This window comes from Tympanuchus pallidicinctus, unplaced genomic scaffold (genome assembly GCF_026119805.1).
Source record: "Tympanuchus pallidicinctus isolate F22 unplaced genomic scaffold, pur_lepc_1.0 scaffold16, whole genome shotgun sequence".
NCBI lineage: Eukaryota > Metazoa > Chordata > Aves > Galliformes > Phasianidae > Tympanuchus > Tympanuchus pallidicinctus.
The window spans coordinates 22,964,006-22,983,325 of NW_026294679.1; the positions used below are offsets into that span (position 1 = coordinate 22,964,006).

General features: G+C 40.2%; 1 protein-coding gene across 12 annotated transcripts in view; it reads left to right on the plus strand.

The window, feature by feature from the left end:
- ZMIZ1 (zinc finger MIZ-type containing 1) overlaps positions 1–19,320 on the plus strand; it is a 324,722-nt gene that overhangs the window by 121,085 nt on the left and 184,317 nt on the right. The window contains exon 1 of one of the 12 annotated variants that reach the window (XM_052676787.1): positions 2,879–2,897. The exons of the other annotated variants lie outside the window; for them this stretch is intronic. The gene's annotated coding sequence lies outside the window, so the exon portion shown is untranslated. Of the gene's footprint in view, positions 1–2,878; positions 2,898–19,320 lie in introns of those variants that run through there. 12 annotated transcript variants of the gene reach the window in all.

Consider the following 19,320-nt stretch of genomic DNA (forward strand, 5'->3'; position numbering starts at 1 on the left):
AGAGGTGGAACTTCTTATTCTGGAGAAGAGATGGCTCAGAGGAACATTACCAATGTCTAGCAATACTTGAAGGGAGAGTGCAAAGAATATTGAGCCCGGCTCTTTTCAGTGGTGGCCATTAACAGGACAAGAGGTAATAAACACAAACGGAAATACAAGATGTGCCATCTGAATACGAGAAAACACTTGTCATACGAAGGTGACTGAGCACTATCACAGTTGCTTGTGGAGTCTCTAGAGTCTCTTCTTTGCAGATCTCCAAAATCCTGGATGTGGGCCTGGGCACGATGCCTGGGTCTATGCTGGAGCTAGGACTGGGCCGGGTGGACCTAGAGGGCCCTGCCACACTCAGCCTTGCTGTGATTCTCTAACTGTGATCATGCTTTCAGTGAGGTGGGTCCTCGCACACCAGGACCCCACCGTTGATTTCTGCATTGTACATACATAGGTTTTAGTGAACTTGGACCTGGTAATTTCAAAAATTACTACAGAATGAATTCTGAAGGAAATTGCATGATGAGTACTTGTGAGACCGATACTTTTGCTGTTAGATAATGTATTCCTGGAGGTAGAACAAGCAGGAAAAAAAAGGGGCTGGGTGGTAAGCTGTGAGTTTGTAGCTGTAGAATGGCAACTGTTGTTGGGAGTCCTTTCCTGTAAGTATCAAAAATGAAAATGGTGGTGGGCCTAATCTCAAACATATGTACAAGTGTTTTGATTAGATAGTCTCTGGATTTAGAAATAGATGAAATCCAGTATGCTAAAGAGGAAGGATTTATTCTTCTTTTCTTTTCTTTTTTTTTCTTTTTTTTTAAAAAAAACTTTATGGCAGCTTGAGTCTCTGATAATCTCGGCAAGAGATACAGTTAGATTGATGAGGAAGTGTCTTCTACAGGCATCTCAATATTTTAGCTGTAGTTTTTCAAAAAAATTGTGAGGAGTAATGCTATCAAATGAGATACAAGAATCTGAAAACCCCCACTCAATAAGCTGATACGTTCTTCAGGAAATTGATGATATATCCAAAGCTGTTTTTCCAGATAGCAATCACTGGCACAGCTTCCCAAAATGAATGTGAAATCCAAACACTGACAGACGCCTGTGTCTGCTTATAGGGGTGCTGGTTTTGTATACAGACTTCTGGGCTTATCTTGAAAGGGATTCTGACACACAACAAAACCAATGAAAACAGTTTCAGCCAGCAGTACTTTCTTGTGACCTTATGCATTCCTTGGTTTGTATTTGAGATTAATTCAAAGAGGATTTGATGTTTTCTTTTTATTTCTTCTTCTTCTTTCTTTTTTTTTTTTTTTTTTAATGACCAAACGTACTGGATAAAAGCAGGTCCTGCAGTTAAAAGATAAGACGTATTTAAACTCAGACATACTCAACCATATTGAATGAAAATTATGAATGCATGTCTTTATTAAGCCTTTGTGTACAGGGCATAGAAGGTTGTTTTGTTTACTTATATATTAAGTTGTCTATTTGGAATAGCTGAATGTTTTCTCACATTGGATCTATCTTTCAGTTAATCTGGAAGTTTTTGTTTGCTCTCAGAACTGTATGAATGAAGTAGCAGCCGCTGGACAAACTAAAGCCTTGCATTAAAGTTACTTGATAGGAGAAGGAAGATACACACAACAAAACACAGGGTGTGTGATAGATTGTAACTTCTTACAAATAAGTGTTCCCAGGTTACTTCTGTTAAACTAAAAGCTACTGTCCTGAAGAGCACTCTTCTGTGTTAGGAGAGGAACCATAGTGGTGTTTGTGTGGGCTGGGAGAGTCCCCTTGGGTGGGGTGAGCCCAGGTCAGAGCTGTTGAGCCTGGGGACCCCACAGGAAGCATGGAAGTTTGGGCTCTGAGAGTTAGGTTGGTGATGTTTGGTCAGGCAGCGCGTTTGTGTTTTACAGTCTTGCTGTGGTGACCTTTAGTGTGGTGAGTAGAAAGAATGGGCAATCCTTGCCAGGGCTGAGTCACTGCTTAAACGACCAAATACAGAAATGAGCTGAATTTTCACTGAGTGGCTTTTTCACAGACTGCTGTAATTCCAGCTTGTTCCACTTTCCCACCTACATAATAAGTGATCTGTAGTGTTTGCACATGGATGTCCTGGAGTCATCAATTATTTACCTTCATGACTGCGTGTGTGTGAGAAGGGATTTGGTTATCCTGCTTTTACAGGAGGCAGGCAGAGCATGATCTGCCATGCAGGATGTGTCTGTTGCCTTGCACTGCTCCGCAGAATGTCGTACAGCTCTGCAAAGCTACAAGGAAGGGAGTTTGTCTCTGTTTCGCTTTGTTCTTAGAGGACTGAAGAGCAAAATGCTGCAGTCAACTGACTGGAAAGAACATTGCCTTTGCTTACTTTTTGTGTAATCTCTGAGTCCTTAAAAAAATGGTTGCTGTTTCAAAGTATCATACTGGTATAAGAGTCTTGTGTCTACTGAAGGAAGCCCAAACCAGCTCAGCTGCTGTTCCTTTGAAGGCAAGGTGCAATATGTTGTTTGCTTACCCTTGGTAATGCCTTCCCTTCCCCAACTTCTTTGTCCCTCCTCTCCCCTTCCCCCATCTCCCCAATTATTTTCCAGAGCCCTTGGATTGCTGCTTCTGGGGCAGCAGCAGCAGCTGGTCGTGCTGTCCTGTAATTCTTCTATCGTGGTCACAGGGGACTGGGAGGGAAAAGGCTGTCTGTCTCAGCAGCAGTCCACCAGCTGCTGCTACAATGTATAATGCACAAATTTGCAAAATATAGCTTTTAATTTTGCTTTGCAGTCAGAATAAAAAACTAGAACACATCAGCACTGCCATCATTGATTGATTAATACGAATCTATGTTCCTGCTTCTTGGTTCAGACTCAGACCAAAATACTGGAAGTGGCTAAAAAGAAAAGGTAAGAATCCTGACAGACTTTCAAACTGATGGAGTAATTAATGATACAGTTTTGTGTGTGTATGCTTTAGAATACGCTACCGAAAAAATATGTTGAGTAACAGAAAACATTCAGCTACACCAGAGTATAAATTATGCTTATGGTCCTCTTACCTTCTGAAGTATGCAGATAAGCAGGGTTTCTTTGTTCAAATGTCAGTGAATGAGGGAGTTCCACAGACTGTAGCATAAGTAGTTTTCCTGAAATCTGCATTGAAATATATTTTTGTTTTGAGGCTTTCTTTCAAGGGATCAGAAAGAGGAGAAAGAATGAAAGGAGAGCATAGTTACTGCTCTTTGTCTGCTGGCCGTGAGGTTAGGGCATTGACAGTGCTGCTTGTTCTGTGCCCAGTCATGCACTGAGAGTAAGGAAACAGCACACAGAAAAGGTAAACGGTCCCCACACTACCATTATAAATAGGTTTGTAACCTGTTTAGTGTGTGCTTATGAATGACCAATCTTTTTGTGGAACCATTTGAGACCAACTAGCCAAAACATGGCCTGCATTTGTTACAGAACTTAATATGCACTGAGCAGTTTGACTCAGTTCAGCTGTTCTGAGCTATACACTATAAAACACTATTCATCCATAAAAATAAGCTGTGTGGTGGTGGTGGCTACATTGTTGGCTGAAGAAAGACTGCAGCATGTATAGCTGAGCGAACTAATTTTACCACAAGTCAGTTTTGCAGCTAATGTCCCTAGAGACCCTGTTGACTGCTTTGTTTTTCTCTAAATGCTCAGAGATTCTTTGTCATGCAAGCTATACGGAACTGCAGAGCATGGATGCTGGCACAGGAATCTTTACGCACCGTGTTGTTAGGGGGAATGTGGGACTGTCTTGTCCAGGGCTTGCTGTTGGCAGAGCTGGTAGCAGTTGACTGTCCACTTCTCTCAGCTGGTTTCTTCTGGAGCTAGGACCTTGGAGCAGCCAGCTGCTGTGCTGCAGTGCTAGCTGAAGGCTGTCCAAAGGGACTGGGGATGGGGTTGGTGGTGGGCTGCCTCCCTTCGGCATGCAGAACACAATGAACACAAATGCTGAGCAATCACTTGCCTTGTTTTGAATGTGTCCACATTTTAACTATTCTGCTGAACATCTGTGAGTGTACCAGCATGCAAGTTGTACATTTTGTTTCTAATTAGTATACATCAGGTCCAGACCAAAGCTTGAAATGCAGATTTGCCTGGATTTAGGTGTAAGGGGATCTGAACCTTACCTTTGTGGATCAAGCTAAATCTATCAGTAATGACATAGTGTGGTCTTTTACCAATCCCCAAAACACCTGTTCTCATTTTTGTAGTTTCAATGTGATGTTAATGTCAAAAATCTGAAGTAAAAGCAAAAGGAAACTCTCATCTCATGAAATTTGTCACTCCCTGTAAATACATAGTGCAGACATGCTGGCGGATCTAAACTAAACCTAGATCTGTTTTGGGGTCTCCAAAGGAAAAAATAATAATAAAAAAAAGTACAATGTGTACATGAGTGCACTGATTATCTTAAATCTGTTGAAATTCTCTAGTGTATGAAAAACACAGCCCCAAGTGTGCATGCCTTCCAGCTCCAGGGCAAATACACTAAGAATAGATTTATTACACAGTGACCCATTAGACAGGCACCTGGGAGGGAAGAGAAAGGAAGAGGAGGTGTTTTGCCTGAAGTTCTTCATGACTTTAAAATAAACAAGGTATGCTCCAATATTTATATAAAAGTAATGTTCAATGGTCTCATTTAATTAGGAAGAGAGGTCAAATCCAGCAAACTGCTGATGCTTTGTTTAGCTCAAATGGAGAGTGTGCTGCCTGCATGCTTGCAGAGAGAAGACAGAAAAACAAAAACAACAACAAAACCACCAACCAAATGAGTGACTGTACTGTGTTCGAAAATATTCTCAGCAGAACACTTGGAAACACTGCTTTAGCTCAGCTTCGTAATATTGCACATGGCTAGTTTTTCAAAGTACCAGAAATTAACTACTGAAAACCATTCAAGCTTTAGACATTAAGGAAAGACTGCTAGAGTTCATTTTAAACCTTCAGTGGTAGCAAACCAGGATGGATTTGCTAACTTTCTTCTGACCATATGGCAACAAAAGCCTCCAAGACTCACAGTGAAGATGCTAAGAAAGTGAGCTTTCTTTTTCCAATATGTGTTTTCATTTGTCTTCCTCTGGCAATAAAGGAATCTACCTTCTGCCAGTGTTTCCTGAGCTATGCAGTAAATTCTTTTGAAGATTATTAAATTGGCATTTTCTTGACTTCTCCTTTCTTTTAAAACTAATATCTTTAACATCTGACCAGTCAAACTCCCAGACACAGCTATTTCCATGCAGTAGTAGTTATCTTAGCACTACAAACAAGACTCACTAGATGCTGATTCTTACCATGCAAGCTGTTTTCCATTTATTCTGTAAGGAATGATTTTTAATGAAGAGAACAGCATTAAATTCTCAATGACAGCCAGCCTTTACTTATTTCTTCCTCTGTGGGGATTTCATCAATCTCTGCAGCTTCCTGTTTAGACACTGTGCACAGGGAATACCACTTTGGGGGCATAGCTAGTCTGTGAATAATTGAAGGAGTGGTTTTGAGGGAATACTTTGAACTCTTCCAGCAGCTACTGTCTGACTTTGCATCTCCTGTGTAAGTCTCTTTACATCAAAGTTAGAAGTGGCCTTTACGACCTTTCATTTTTATAAAACTTTGTGCAGCAGGACCGTAATCTGTTGGTCCATTTTGGTGATGAGAATAATATATTTAAAAAAAGAAGTGCAAGGAAAAAGAATAATAGGAAATAATTTCAGAAGAGAGAACTAAAAGCACATTGCAGCCCTCATGACAGAATATGATATGTACACAATGGAAACTGATTCCTTGATTCCACAGCCAGAAAAGAGCTTAGGGTGGTGAGGCCCTGGCACAGCTGCCTGAAGCTATGGGTGCCACATCCCTGGAGCTGCACAGGGCCAGCCTGAATAGGGCCCTGAACTCCTGGTCTGCTGGGTGGCAGCCAGCCCACAGCAGGGAGTTGGAATCAGGTGGGTTCCAACTTAAGGCCCCTTCCAATCCAAACTAGTCCGTGATCCTGTGATTTCTATGATCAGACCAGTTAAAAACGTATGTTGTCCAATATCTTGCTTTACAGGGAGGGATAGAGAAGAGGTTAAAAAAAAAAAACAAGTGTTCTACACTTTCTAAACGTGTCACTTGGGATAGCATCACTTCTGCTTGTCCTGAGTAAACACAAAGGCAGATCAAGGGCCAGAGGATAATCTTTCTCTCTAAATTGTTTTTCTCTAATATCCAAGGCTGCACAGTGTAAAATCAGGAGTGGAGAAGGCATTCTTCAGTCTCTCACTTTGCCTGCTGATACAAGCGTGATTTCATTATACAAACATTTGCTCCATTAATTGTGATTATTCCTAATCCTGCATTTTGCTTAATGGCAAAACATTTCACTGGAGGAAAAAAAATTAGATTAAAGTAAAGACGTTCAGACAGTAAAGGCTACTAATTGAATCTGGAAAGGATACTCCCATGATATAAAGTCAAAATTGCAAAAGTTATTGCTGAGATAACTGGGGGAGTGATACCTGAAAATCCTTAGATGTTTTTATAATAGTTTAATGCCACATTGAGGCTTTGCAGTTCTTCTGTGGAGGCTGGTGGTACTTCCACCAAGGCCAAACCATGATGCAGGGAAGTTTACGTAACCTTCCTGCCCTGGCCCACGCAGAGCAGAGCTCTCCTGCAGCTCCTCTCCCCGCTGCAGAGCCTGAGCAAATCGTTGGGCTGGGGGTAGAAAGGAGTTTGAGCCTACATAGTTTTGGGTTATATTCAGTTTCTTGGTGTAACGCAGTTTTAGATTCGTGGTGCAGCATGTAGGTTACATTTGTCATTAAAGAACTCCTGTGAAATGCGGGTTCATGGGGTTGAAACAGCTCTCTGACATCAGCTAATTTCTGTTCTGCGCCACCCCCCACCCCTGGGTCCATTAGGCCCACTTCAGATTAGCTCAGTGACTCTTATCAGGCCTCTTTTTCCTGTTACCCCCTGATAAATTTGTACGACTTGGAGTGAACTCCAAGCATAACTTTATGCCTGCTGGGGTCAGGAGCTACATTTGCTGAAGCTCTGTGCTGGTGAATAGAACCCCACTGTGCTCTATATGGGAAAGTGTGTGGGTGGCAATTTACATGGTAAACAAAGGCAGGCAGGGAAGGCAGATAGTTAGGCTTATGTTTCTTAATGCCTTCGATCTCCTTAAAACATTGCTGTTGAGAATTAGCAGCGAAAAATATCACAAAAGGGAGATTGCAGTAGATTTTGCTCTTTTTCAGTATTAATCTTTGATTAAAAAGAATTTTTAATACATGTTTATTACGAAATTTAATTTATGATGTGAAATTAAATTTCGGAATATCAATTATCTTGATCTCATGGTAAGAGCAAATAAAGTCTGTACCTGAATCCGTTTCCTTTTGAAATAAATGGGAAGCTTTTATTTCATCAGCAAAAAGGGCCCACAGATGAACAGTGGACATGGGATCCCCCCCCTCCTGCCGCCTTAAATAGGTCCTTTACTTGTTTGTCATCAGAGGTGGAGGGAAGCAACATGAATTAGATGGCAGGGGACTAGAAATAGTGTCAGGAAGTATTGACATCCTTATTTGTGCTGTGTATCTACTATGTGACCTTGGACAAGTCTCTTCACCTATGCCATATCCTGTTATTAGATTATAAATCTCTGCTGGGAGAATGCATGTTGCGGTTTGCTTTTGTGTCTGGCAAGGGGTCTGTAGATGTTATTGTAAAAGAAGTAATAGAAAAAAGGGCAGCAGTTTTTTTTCTGGAATGCTGGCCTCTAAAGGAGATAGTGTTTTCTGCTTCATCCCGGCTCTCCAGCTCTGATGTCCAGCTAAGCTGCAGAAACATCCTTTGCTCTGTTGCCTTCCTAGTTGCAATGCTGGCAGGAGAAAAATCTTAAGTTTTTAAGCATAAATGTTTTGAGTGACTGTGTACTCTTTGAAAAGGGTTACACGTGTTTTCCAAAATAGAAGATACAAGATCTGATTGTTTGCAATGTTTTCTCCTCCGTTAAAGTAGGATTTTTCCATGACACCGATGTGTGAGCTGTGCGTTTCAGCAGTGGTGACCACATGTGCTTCCTGGTGGGGGCTGGGGGGGGACTGCCATCGAGCAGCAGCCATGGGAGGGAGCCTATCCCACGCACATCCTTCCAGTTGTTTTTTGGGGGGAGGATGGCTTTTACTTTTCAACTTCTAAAACATTTTGGAAACTGGAATTATTTTTCAAGATTTTTTGCTACTAAGGTACTAATGGAAAAAGAGAGAAGTAAGATTTCCATGTAGTAGGCATTTAATTCTAGGACTTAAATCTGTAATTTCAAAATAATATTTCAATTCAAAGTAACTTAAAGATTATTTTCTAATGGTTTTATAATGTCAGAAAGGGTAAATATGTGAGTCTAATCTTTGTGACTGCGTAGAGTCAGGAGTCTCCCTACCAGGGATATTTCTATCACGCTGTTTAATTTGTTGAAGCTTCTTCTAAAAGATGTCATGTGATGCAGCAATTAAAAAAGTACAAATTAAGATAGCAGAGACATGACATGAATACAGCATGGTGGTCACGTGGTTCATATTGCTTTGGATAATATCCGTATGCTTTCCCTATTTGCTCCTTGGGCATGACTTTGCTAATAGCACGGGAGTATTGACTAAGACCTTTCCTGATAATTACACCCTAAATATAATTAAATACAAAGGTGGTGTTAGCAAAGTGCTAATTGGCTTACTAATAAACTTCTGATTTTTTGCTTTCTGAGAGCCACTGAATTAGCTGTTGGTGCAGCAGTTCTCTGAAAGCAGAGGTGCAGTGCAGAGCGAGCAGGCCAGCGGGTTGTCAGGATGCGGGGTGACGACTGGGAGCAAGGCATGGGTGCAGAGCTGCTCAGCTCTGGGACCTTAGGGAGGTACTCCACAACTCCCACCAAGTGAGAGTTGTGTAAGAACATGAGCTGTCATATCTTGTCTTTTTGGATGGTAGCAGGCATGGTATTTTTGGTTTATATTCTTGTGAAATTGGTTGTTGACTTCCAGCACTGTGGTAACGTGGCAGTCTGAGTAGTGTTTGCCCCCTGCAAAGCAGCAGCTGCTGGCTTGCTTTGAACAACAATCTGGCATACTAACATAAACCAAAAAGCACTGCTACTGCCATAGTCTTTATAGTGCTGTCTACCTGTGATACGTGGTGCCTTGAGCTGAGGATGGCCACAGAGTGCGGGAGCATGCTTCAGCAAGGGCCAGAAATTATTTCAGTGAAGTAGATGTAGACAGTTTAGAAAAAACATATTGCAAGTCATTGGTAACAAATGCCCCTAGGTTTTTTTTTTTGTTTTTCTTTCCCAAACAACCTATTTCTGCTGGAATTTTCTTCTTCATGAAGTAAAGTTTTTGAGGTATTGCTTGTTTGTTGCATGGTCAGATAAATTTAGCTTATCTCCTAATTTCTCAAATAAGAGGTATCTACAGCTGAGTCCTGATGTAGGAACATACATCTGCTGAAATGGTGATACAGTAAAATTTTTTTGCCTTGGTAGATGTTACATCAAACATGATGTTAAACCTCTTTGTTGAATCACTTAGAGGTTTTGAAACCTTTGACTTTATCCTGTAACTGCTCTCAAGAGCTGATTTTTATCAAAGTTTCATTTTTTAAATCTTTTTCTGTATTGGGAAGATGATATATCCTTGTGTAAAACCAGCTTCTTGCTGAAATCAATGAGCAGCATGGCCCAGTTGCATGCAAGGTGGTGCTATTGTGGCAGGGTTATCAGGAGGTGAAGGGTACAGATCAGCTATTGGCTCCAATAAATCCTCTGAGGATAATATGGAATAAAAGACACCTCTTTTTGTAAATGAGATAACATAGGGGATGACTATTGATGGATTCTGACCTCTGCTGTAAGAGGTGTAAGTGCAAGGAAATGCTGAGATCTTAGAAAGAAGATGTTTAGAGGCTTCTGTGTGGGTTGTAATAGGAAGAGTTCTTCTGCAAAGAACATTCATAATGCTTGTCCTGGGTTACAGCTGTGTTTCCTACTGTAAAAAGCAACACATTTCACATGCCTCATGACTGCTAGGTTTCTTTGGAAGGAAGAGAATTAACACAGAAAAGGCTATTCTTGAAATGTTTGTGACCATTTCTAGACCAAAGAGGTGCTAGTAAGCATGGCTGTCTCTGGAAGCCAGCCCTGGCCCCCAGGAGTTCTGGGGTTTGTAAAAATGCTCATGACAATTAATGATGCCTGAAAAAACAGATGGATGTATTGGGTTTTGAGCAAGGAAAACTTACCATGAAATCTGCATTGTAATATTCTAAAGCATTCTGAGAACTGAAGAATGATTTTGTTTTTTTCCATCCAAGTGTTTTCCCCCTTCTGTTTCTGTTCCCAATAAATCTGCAACATTTAAATTGCAGGAATGATTTAGGAGGAGGGGACCTGTAATACTCTTAAATGTGAAAGTTAGATATGTTCTAGCAGAATTCTGAACAGAATTCTAGTCTCTCTCTTTATTTGAAGAAGAGTCTCTTTATCATTTAACCCCATTAGTGCCTCAGCATGCTAAGAGATGATGGTAGCATGTTTAAAATATTCTGTATATCCTTGGTTGTGAATGTTGTCATCCTGTCTTTATAATATGGCATGTAGTGAGTGTAGAGGCTTGAAAATTCCTTATTTGTGTAATTGAGAAATGTAGGAGAAATTAGATTTTTCAGCTAACATGGATTTTCCATCTCAGATGAAATCCAAAGCCTTTCAGATTTTCTATGAACAAAAAAAAAGTTTTAGAAAAAATCGCTCAGAAACTGTTGTTTCTTAAATAAAACAGCATGCTGTTATCCTGTGGCTTCTCAGCACCTTTGCCTACAACACAATTGATTAACACAAATATTAATGCACCTGCAGAGCTGGTGTGGCTGTGCTCTCCTGTCCAAGCCCTGGCTTTTCTTAGCCATTGCCCCAAGAGCACATCTTGATACTTCCAGTTATCGAGTGTGTGAGGCTCTCAGTATCCATGACAGGGAGCTTTGAGGTTTCAGAGTATTTCAGATTCAGTCAGTGTTTTCTGAGGAGACTTCATTTCATCAGGAAAGCCTGTTCTGATCAGTAATCCTGAATGCTGATCCTAAAATGAGCTGCATGCAAGCAGAGACTTGCCTGTGTAGAATTTTCTTCAAGGTTCAGTGCCACTGAGTTACTGAAAAGCATCTTCAGAAGATGCTAACACTGCTAGGTTTAGGTTCCCCTAAGACTTCAACCATTCTGGAAATGCCACCTTGGTGTGGCACTGCCTGGATGTGAAGTTTCTGCAGATCCCAGCAGCTCAGGGGGAAGTGGCAGCTCCTAGAAGGCTGTCCCTTACCACACTTTTTCCCTCCTGCGTTTCAAGAGCTGTTTGGCAAGCTTGTTTGCTTTGGCAAAACTTGCAATTGATGAGCAATTTTTAAGAAAAATCGTACTATTAATGTATTAAAATGGATGTTCCATCTGTTATGTTGTGTTTTACAGCGTAACTGATTAACATTTAAGCACAAACAATTGGGATGCACTATACTTTGGCAGACAAGCTGCTTCTGCTGTGAAGCTTGCATTTGAAAACAAACAAAACTCTAAAGCCCGGGGAGTGCGGATGTATCTTCTCTTTTGTTCTGTTAGCATTTACTCTAGTTTTAAGGCAGAGAATATATTGCAGATTTCAAAAGTGCTGTCACAGTGCTCAGTGATAGTGTTTGCAAGTTCTTGTCCTGTGCATTACCTACAGTTAAGAAAAGTGAAACATTCTTAGATCTTCGTGATAACAAAGAAATCAGTATGCTCTGTTTTTATAAATAACTAAACTTTCTGCGTTTAAATAACAGTGCCTAAAGGATAGAGATTAAAAGTTGTGAGATTTCAATACCTACTCCTGTGTGAATGTTAAGACTAGAGTTTAGAAAAGCACATGAACATGTGTTTAACTTCAGTCTTGATCTTATTTTGCAGAGTACTTAATGTAAGCTTAATTTATATATGTTAGTGCAGTCCTGACTCAGAGCTGTAATGTCAATCAATATTTCTCCTTAATATCCAAAGGTAATAGTCCAGGAGGAAATGATGTTGGCTCAGTGTGGGCTGTGTCACTCTCCTACATAGCTTTTTGGAAATCATGGGCCCTTTCTGCAACTTAGCGTTTGTCCTCAATACAGAAGTAAACTATTTCTGTCCTGTTAGTTGACAATCTTGAAAATGAACTTGAAGTCTGTAAAAATTATATCAGCAGCAGATAGACAGATCTTTTAAATGTGTCTTATCACTGTTGAAAACTGATCTCAACATTGCTGCAATAGAAGTTGGGTTTTTTTATGCCAAATCATGTTGCAGTTGCCTCTGAAACATCCAGAAATGTGAAGCTGCTTCCTCTGATCCCAGCTATGACACTTTTGTTTGAAATTATGCTATTTTGTCCGAGCAGAAGAGACACGATAGTTCAGGTTTTGCAGGCTGGTATTGCACACATTTTCTCTTCTAACAGAAGGTATTTCCTAACAGTTGGTACATCTTCAATCACAAGGTTTGTTGCTCTCTTTAAAAATTAAAAAACTAAGGGATATTCAAGTTGGAAAAGCTACAATTTGTGACAGTAATCACACTGGGCAGCATCCCAGGGGCGCTGCTTTACCATTACAAACAGCCACTGACTTAAATAGGATTTAAATGAAGACTCTTGTGAGGATGTAATGAAAATCCAGTAGCACTGAAAGTTACCTTTTTGCCACTTTCAGATCCTGAAATGTTAGAGCTCTTTCTTTTAGAGGGCACTTTATACATTTGATAATCACAACTTCTAAGAATATTTTCTTTCTCACTGTTCCTGCAATTTTGTGTTAAAATCTAGCTGAGAATTGTTTTGTTCGTCAGCTTGTCCAAGCCCTCTGCCCAGCTGGAGAGCAGTTGCAGATGCTCTCCGTTAAGGTAAGCTTCCTCATTTAGCCTTGGAGATTAAAAACTCCTACCCTTTCTCTCTGCCTCCAACACTGATTGTGCTCCATAAACTTTCTTGAAAGCCTTGTTGTTCAGGATGGAGGAGGGATGGGAGCAAATGTGCTGTGGAGGGTAGCGGGGGAGATGACTGCTTCAGTGTCTGGTGAGAGATACGTTTCTCCAGATACTCCGCAAAGCTTTAGATCCTTACAAGCTTCCTCCCAGGTGCTTTTGTTCTTTGTACAGCTCACTTGCAAACCTGGCATGTAGAACTGTTTTATTCAAACTTTACTGAAAGACAGGGCGTACCTTAGAATTAGAAATATGATGGGCTGTCAGCCTCTTCCCCAAACTCCATCAGATCTTGATAGTTCTTAATAAATGAACTGACAGCTTATTAACCAAATGGTACAACAGGAGCTTCATCCTGGTGTAAAGTTTCAAATTGTGTTGTTCTAACAGGTGTACATTTTATCTCCACCTTTTCTTTAGGAATGAGAAATGAATAAGAAAAACGGTCCCTGCCCCAGTCAGGAGTAGCAGGTCTGCTGCTGCAGCCCTATGCAGAATGTCCCACTACTGCCCCACTCCTCTGGCTCCTTGAGGGGGTCTTCCCTCTCTCTGGGGACGGGCATCAACATTCCAAGTAGCTGTGTAGGCAGTGCCAGGGAGCTCCTCCTCACTGGGACCCACAGGGTTGCTCGATGGAGCAGGATGTGAGGTGTCACTGCCCTGCAGTGAGGCTGCTTGGTGGCTCTCTGCTTCATGCTCCAAGGGCAGCGTGATGACACGCAACAGAGAGCCATCTGCCCACATTGAGAACTGAATGATGCTCATAAGCCCTCCTGCAGGGTAGGCGGGTGAGTTTCCTTCTTGTCCATTCAAAGATACAGCAGAGGCAGAATGTGTGCTTGCAGGGATCCAACCAGGTGTCAGGACTCCTGTTGTGGCAGTGGAACACAGTGCCTCCTCTTTGGCTGTGTCCTTCACATGCAGCGAGCTGGGGAGGTGGAGATGAAGAGCTGCTCTCTTGCTGCTGAGATGTGTGCTATGTGCTACATGAGGGAGAGGCGCATTCAGTGGCTGCCTCGGAACAGGCAGCAGCCATGCCCCTGTCCAGCAGCAGGAAGCCCTCCCAACCCAACAGCTGGCCCATCTCATGCTTCTTGCCAGCACAGGATTAAGCTGCAGCTGTGGCCCAGGAAGCTCCCTGAGCCCTAGCTCCTACCCCGCAGTGATCCCTGCAACGTGTCCCTGTACCACTCCCCTCTGCTGCCTTGAGCTTGGTGAGGCTGGGGAATAGACCCTGGGAACAGCTCCCTGAGCCCCACAGTAGAACCCAAGAAAGCCTTGCTAGGTCTCCAAACCTCACAAACAAGCTTGGTCAGAGACCAGCTACAGGCTTGGCTGGGCCAGATTCTGCTGTGCCCCAGATGTATGGTGGAGGGCCATGAAGTCACAGTCCATTGGTTGGTGAAAGCGACTGTATTTAGAATGGATATTTGGAAGAAATTCTTTCCTTTTGGGGTGGTGAGACACTGGAAAAGATTGCCCAGGGGAGCTGTGGATGCCTCATCTCTGGAAGCATTTAAGGCCAGGTTGGATGGGGCACTGAGCAGCCTATCCTAGTGGAAGATGTCCTTACTCATGGCAAGGTGATTGGAAGTAGATGATCTCTAAGGTTCTTTGAAACCCTAATGACTTTGTGAATTTATGAATATTAATAAAAAACTATGTGAAAGTGTAATCTAACCTCCAGAAATATTCTCAAAAATTCCATAATTCCTTATTTAAGAGTTAAGTAAAAACTTACAATGTCAAAGAAGCTTAACGCTTTTTTGTTTAGATTTATGATTTCTGATAGACAAACAGTAATAGGAGCTAGAAAAAAAAAGATCTCAGAGTTTAGTTTATTAAGTTTACAGGTTCTTAAGTGTTTATTTGAGGGAAACTAGATGACTGGCAATGAAGAGTCTCTATCATTCTGCTTCTTCCACTACCCAAACCTGATCCACTCACTAAAATATTATTGCATTGAAAGCTAATTTAAAAAAATGTAAGTACAGTGATCTTTCAAAGAGATATAAATATATTCATTTTTCTGTTTCTACAGCTAGCAAAGTGCCTTGCTGAAGGACAACCATAGAGACACCAAACTTCTTAGGTCTCATTCAAATAGAGGTGGGCTGAGTCAGGGAGAACCTGAAGCTGAGAGTTGGAATGCCATGCCATCCTGGCAATTGGGTTCTCTGCTTTAATTTGCAGCAGGCTGTTCAGAACGCATTAATTTCCTTAAAGTTACCATGCTGGAAAATAATTAGAACTGACCTCAGAAAAACAATAGTGAAACAAATTAGTGATTTTTTTTCTTTATTTTTCAAAGCAGCTGTCTTCTTGTGCAGTTGTTGGCAAAGCAGCTGAATGTTAAGCAGATTACTTCTGGGCTGGGAGTCACAATTGCTGGGAGACTTTGGGTGCTCAGATGGAAAGTTTTTGCTGTGGAGCACGAGTGAAAAATTTGAGTGAAGAAACAAGAATGGTTTGCCACAGTCAGATGGTGTGGAATTTGTAGATTTTCTAAGAATCAGAATACTTATTTGCAATAGAAACATTTGTTGAGTTGCATGCCGAGCTGTGAAGTTGCTGATGTCCATATGACTACTCTTGCAATTAGCTGTTCTGGCCTAAGCAGAGCCCTCTTCCCCTGTACTCTCCCTCTTTGGAAATTCATTCTGGCATGTGGAGTCTCCAGTAGAGTTTCTGAGCCTGAACTTAGGCTTGACTGCATCTGTCAATAGTGATATTCTTTGCGATTACTTCCTTGGGAGGTCACTATTTAAGTCCCACTCACTTCAAAAAATTAATGCAGTGCATATGGATTTCTTCAAGAACTTTCATAATACTGCAGTGAAATGCAAAATCTTACTAACTTCACTTCCTAAGAAATGCAACGTTGTTTTTTTCTAATATATTACTAAATATTTTAAAAAGTCATTTCTCCAGTTAGAGCTTTCAATTGCATTCCACATCGCCATCCTTTCATATCACTTGTACCCAAGCTCATGCATTTCTTAGAGGAAGGCAAAAAATTCAGCTTATTCAATTTATTATGTGAGTTTCATGAGAACTTACACAGATACTAAATTATAATGTAAATTTTTAATTATATTTGTAATGTAAGTTGAGGGTAGAGAGTAGATGGAAGGGACAAATGGGGAGCATGAGAGAGCACACAGTAATCATGTGTGCTAAGAAAAATTACTACAAATGGAAATATTCCATAAACAGACCAGTGAAAACTAGAATTAAATGCCAATATAACTTATTTCTTTTAATCAGAGGGCAGTTTACTATGTAGGTGAGCAAATAAGTCACCAGCATTTGGTCAATCCTGTTAATTGGAAAAGGCTGAAATGATATTTTTCCTTCCAAAATATTATGTAAGCATCCTTCTGTTTTGAGAATAATTGTGGGTATTAGAGTATGGAAATAATGACTATACTTTGTACTGTGGCAATAGTAATATATACGGGAAAAATTACTATTGATTCTGATGCACTAATCAATGTCAAGATTTGAATACAGCATATATATAATAATAATTTCCTTTTTTCTTTTTTTTTTTTTTTTCTGTTCCTTTTTTTCTCTTTATCTTTTCAACATTTATGTATCCTTTTCCAGCATTTGGTGAATGACATGATGGCAAAGAAAATGACTTGCATGATAGCACACATGAAAGAATAAAAACCAAAAATGAACCTCTTGATCACATGATTCTGGGAAATTTAATCCAATTCCCTTTGATGTTAGGAGTTTCAGTTAGTTGTAGCCAATGGATATGGTGTTTTCCACATCTGTGCTCATGTTGCTGTTGTTCAGCACTTTCAGAAGGAATTCTGGTCACAGGACCTCGAAAGTTGGCTTCCAGTATTTTTAGCAGAAAAGATTTCACCCCTAATAAAACAAGGCACAGAGAAATTAGGCCACTTGCCTGAGGGCAGACAGTGAATCAGGGCCACAAACAGGTACTGAGCTCATGTTTGGTAACTAACTTCCTTTTGACATTGCAATCTGAAAACATTTCCTTAATTTTACCTTCAGAAAATTCAAATGCAAAAACTGCTTTGTGTACATAAAGGAGTTATATAGGGATCACAAACAGTGAATGCTACCAGGCTTGCTTTCTTGGTGGTAGAAGTGGGGACAAAGTCTACCATTCTTGCTGGCAAAACTTTTTTAGCAGTAATTTTCTGTAACACAATGGACATCCATGTAGTAGTTTGGCTGACAAATGTTCCAAGCGCTGCTGAAACTTTCAGCTCTTTTCCTTTTTCCTTAAAGCCTGTCAGTGTTAGGCATTTTCAAGCGTTTGTAGACTTCCACTAGCCCGTTTTCTGCTGCTCACAAGAATACATAGCAATGAAGATAAAGAGCAAGCTGTTTGAAAGCATTGCAGAATTTGAAAAGAAATCTATTTTATTATTTTCCATGAGCAATGTGTATACCATGGAAAAATAATGAAATACATATTAAAATCACAAAAATATACAAGTCATACTGGATCCTACTGAATTGGCAGAAAGGGAGCATTAACCTGAATATTGGCAATTGAGGTCTTTGTTTTCATTCTTATCCAAGTATTTGGAGACACATAGATATGGTTCAGACAGCTCTTAACCAGAGAGTAGCCTTTACGTTTCACGAAAAAACAACTAAATACCAAACCATTTAATTCTATACCTGAACATATTAAATATTAGTAGTGGTCTTAATAAATGTCCTTAATAGAACTGTCAACAAGGAGAATTTCAAATAAAAAAATTGCTTCTCTTCATTCCATGCTGACTGCAGAAATTTGCAGTGGTTTGGAGTTTGTCAGTAAATATCAACAGGGGACATTTTTTCGGAAAACCAGAGTAGAAAGCAAGCTTCTGTCAGAGTTGGCTGAGATGTCTTGGATTGGAAAAGAGATTTCTTGAGTTATTTTTTCTTTTTCTGTTGGATCTCGATTTACATTTTTCTTGTGCTGTCTTCCAGATCTTGAATAGTGTTTTTATGTAACACATGGCAAATTAAGGCAAGTGCATGTTGTTCACCTATATAGATATCACTCTGTACAAATCACACTCGTGTGAGACTCGAAGTAAGATCTAAGAGGTCCAAATGGAGTATAAAAGGGTTAAAGTAAGCTTTCTCTGCAAACCCAGCCACCATGGGAAGCCTACTTACCAAAGGTTTATTATACTCATTGAAATCTTTACTCCAGTTTTTTACAAAGACAAAAGACAGTATTCTTAGTACAAGATAACTTTTATGGCATTTCATAACTACGCCAAAAAGTTCACATTGCCAAATAGGGGAAGAGTATCTTACTGTACTAGGGTCACTAAGGTTTCCCATTCATATCAGCCAGGTTTTAGCCATTATTTCAGACCTTCACGTCACTCCCATGAGAGATTTCATATTAAATAGGCTGTGATAAAAGAAATTTCACTCAAATAATTATTTGGAAAATAATGTAATTGTTTTGGTGTCCGAATCACTGAGTATGTAAGAGTTAGACTTTAAATACCCACCTATGAGGTTAAGATTCGCAAACCATTGCCCGCCTCCAAGGAGTTGGCATCACAGACCTAACTTGGAAAGCTGTGTCCAAGAAGTGTAAATTTTTTAATTTTATGTACTAGGAACATATTTACCTTTTTTAAAATTCTTTTTTCTTTTCTTTAGAAATGCTTCTGAATGTAAAAATTGATCTTTTTCTCACTTTGGTTGTGTGGAGGGGAATGTTTCCTGCACAAGTACAGCTATCAGCTGCTTGTTTTAATCAACACATGCTTCTTCTGATGAATTTTGCTTATGCTAAAAAGATAAGTGATGCAACATTTAGAGAAACATATAGCTTTCCTTTGAATTAGTCTTCTGTAACATAAGTAAATTATCCAGAAGGCACTCAAGCACAACACTTTGATAATACAGGTGTTTAAATGGTAATAGCTATTGGAATTGGAATGGGAGTGAAACAATAAAGTCATTAGGGTGTTACAACATGAAATTAAGCTATCGCTATTACTGAGCAATATTATTATCCTAAAGTCTGCAACTTAGGGAGCAAATGAAAACAGTGTAATACCCCTCTAACAGTCGTTTACATTAGGATTTAGTTTAGCCATGATGTTTGCTAGTGTTGTAATATCCTTATTAGATAGCACTTGTGAGCTGGTGCTGTGATACAGAAAGAGCAGCATAGAGCTGCTGAATGTCCACCTGAGTAAATTACATTCCTTACCAAAAATTATCTGTTGCTTAACGTCCTCACCGCAGTGGTGGCTCTCA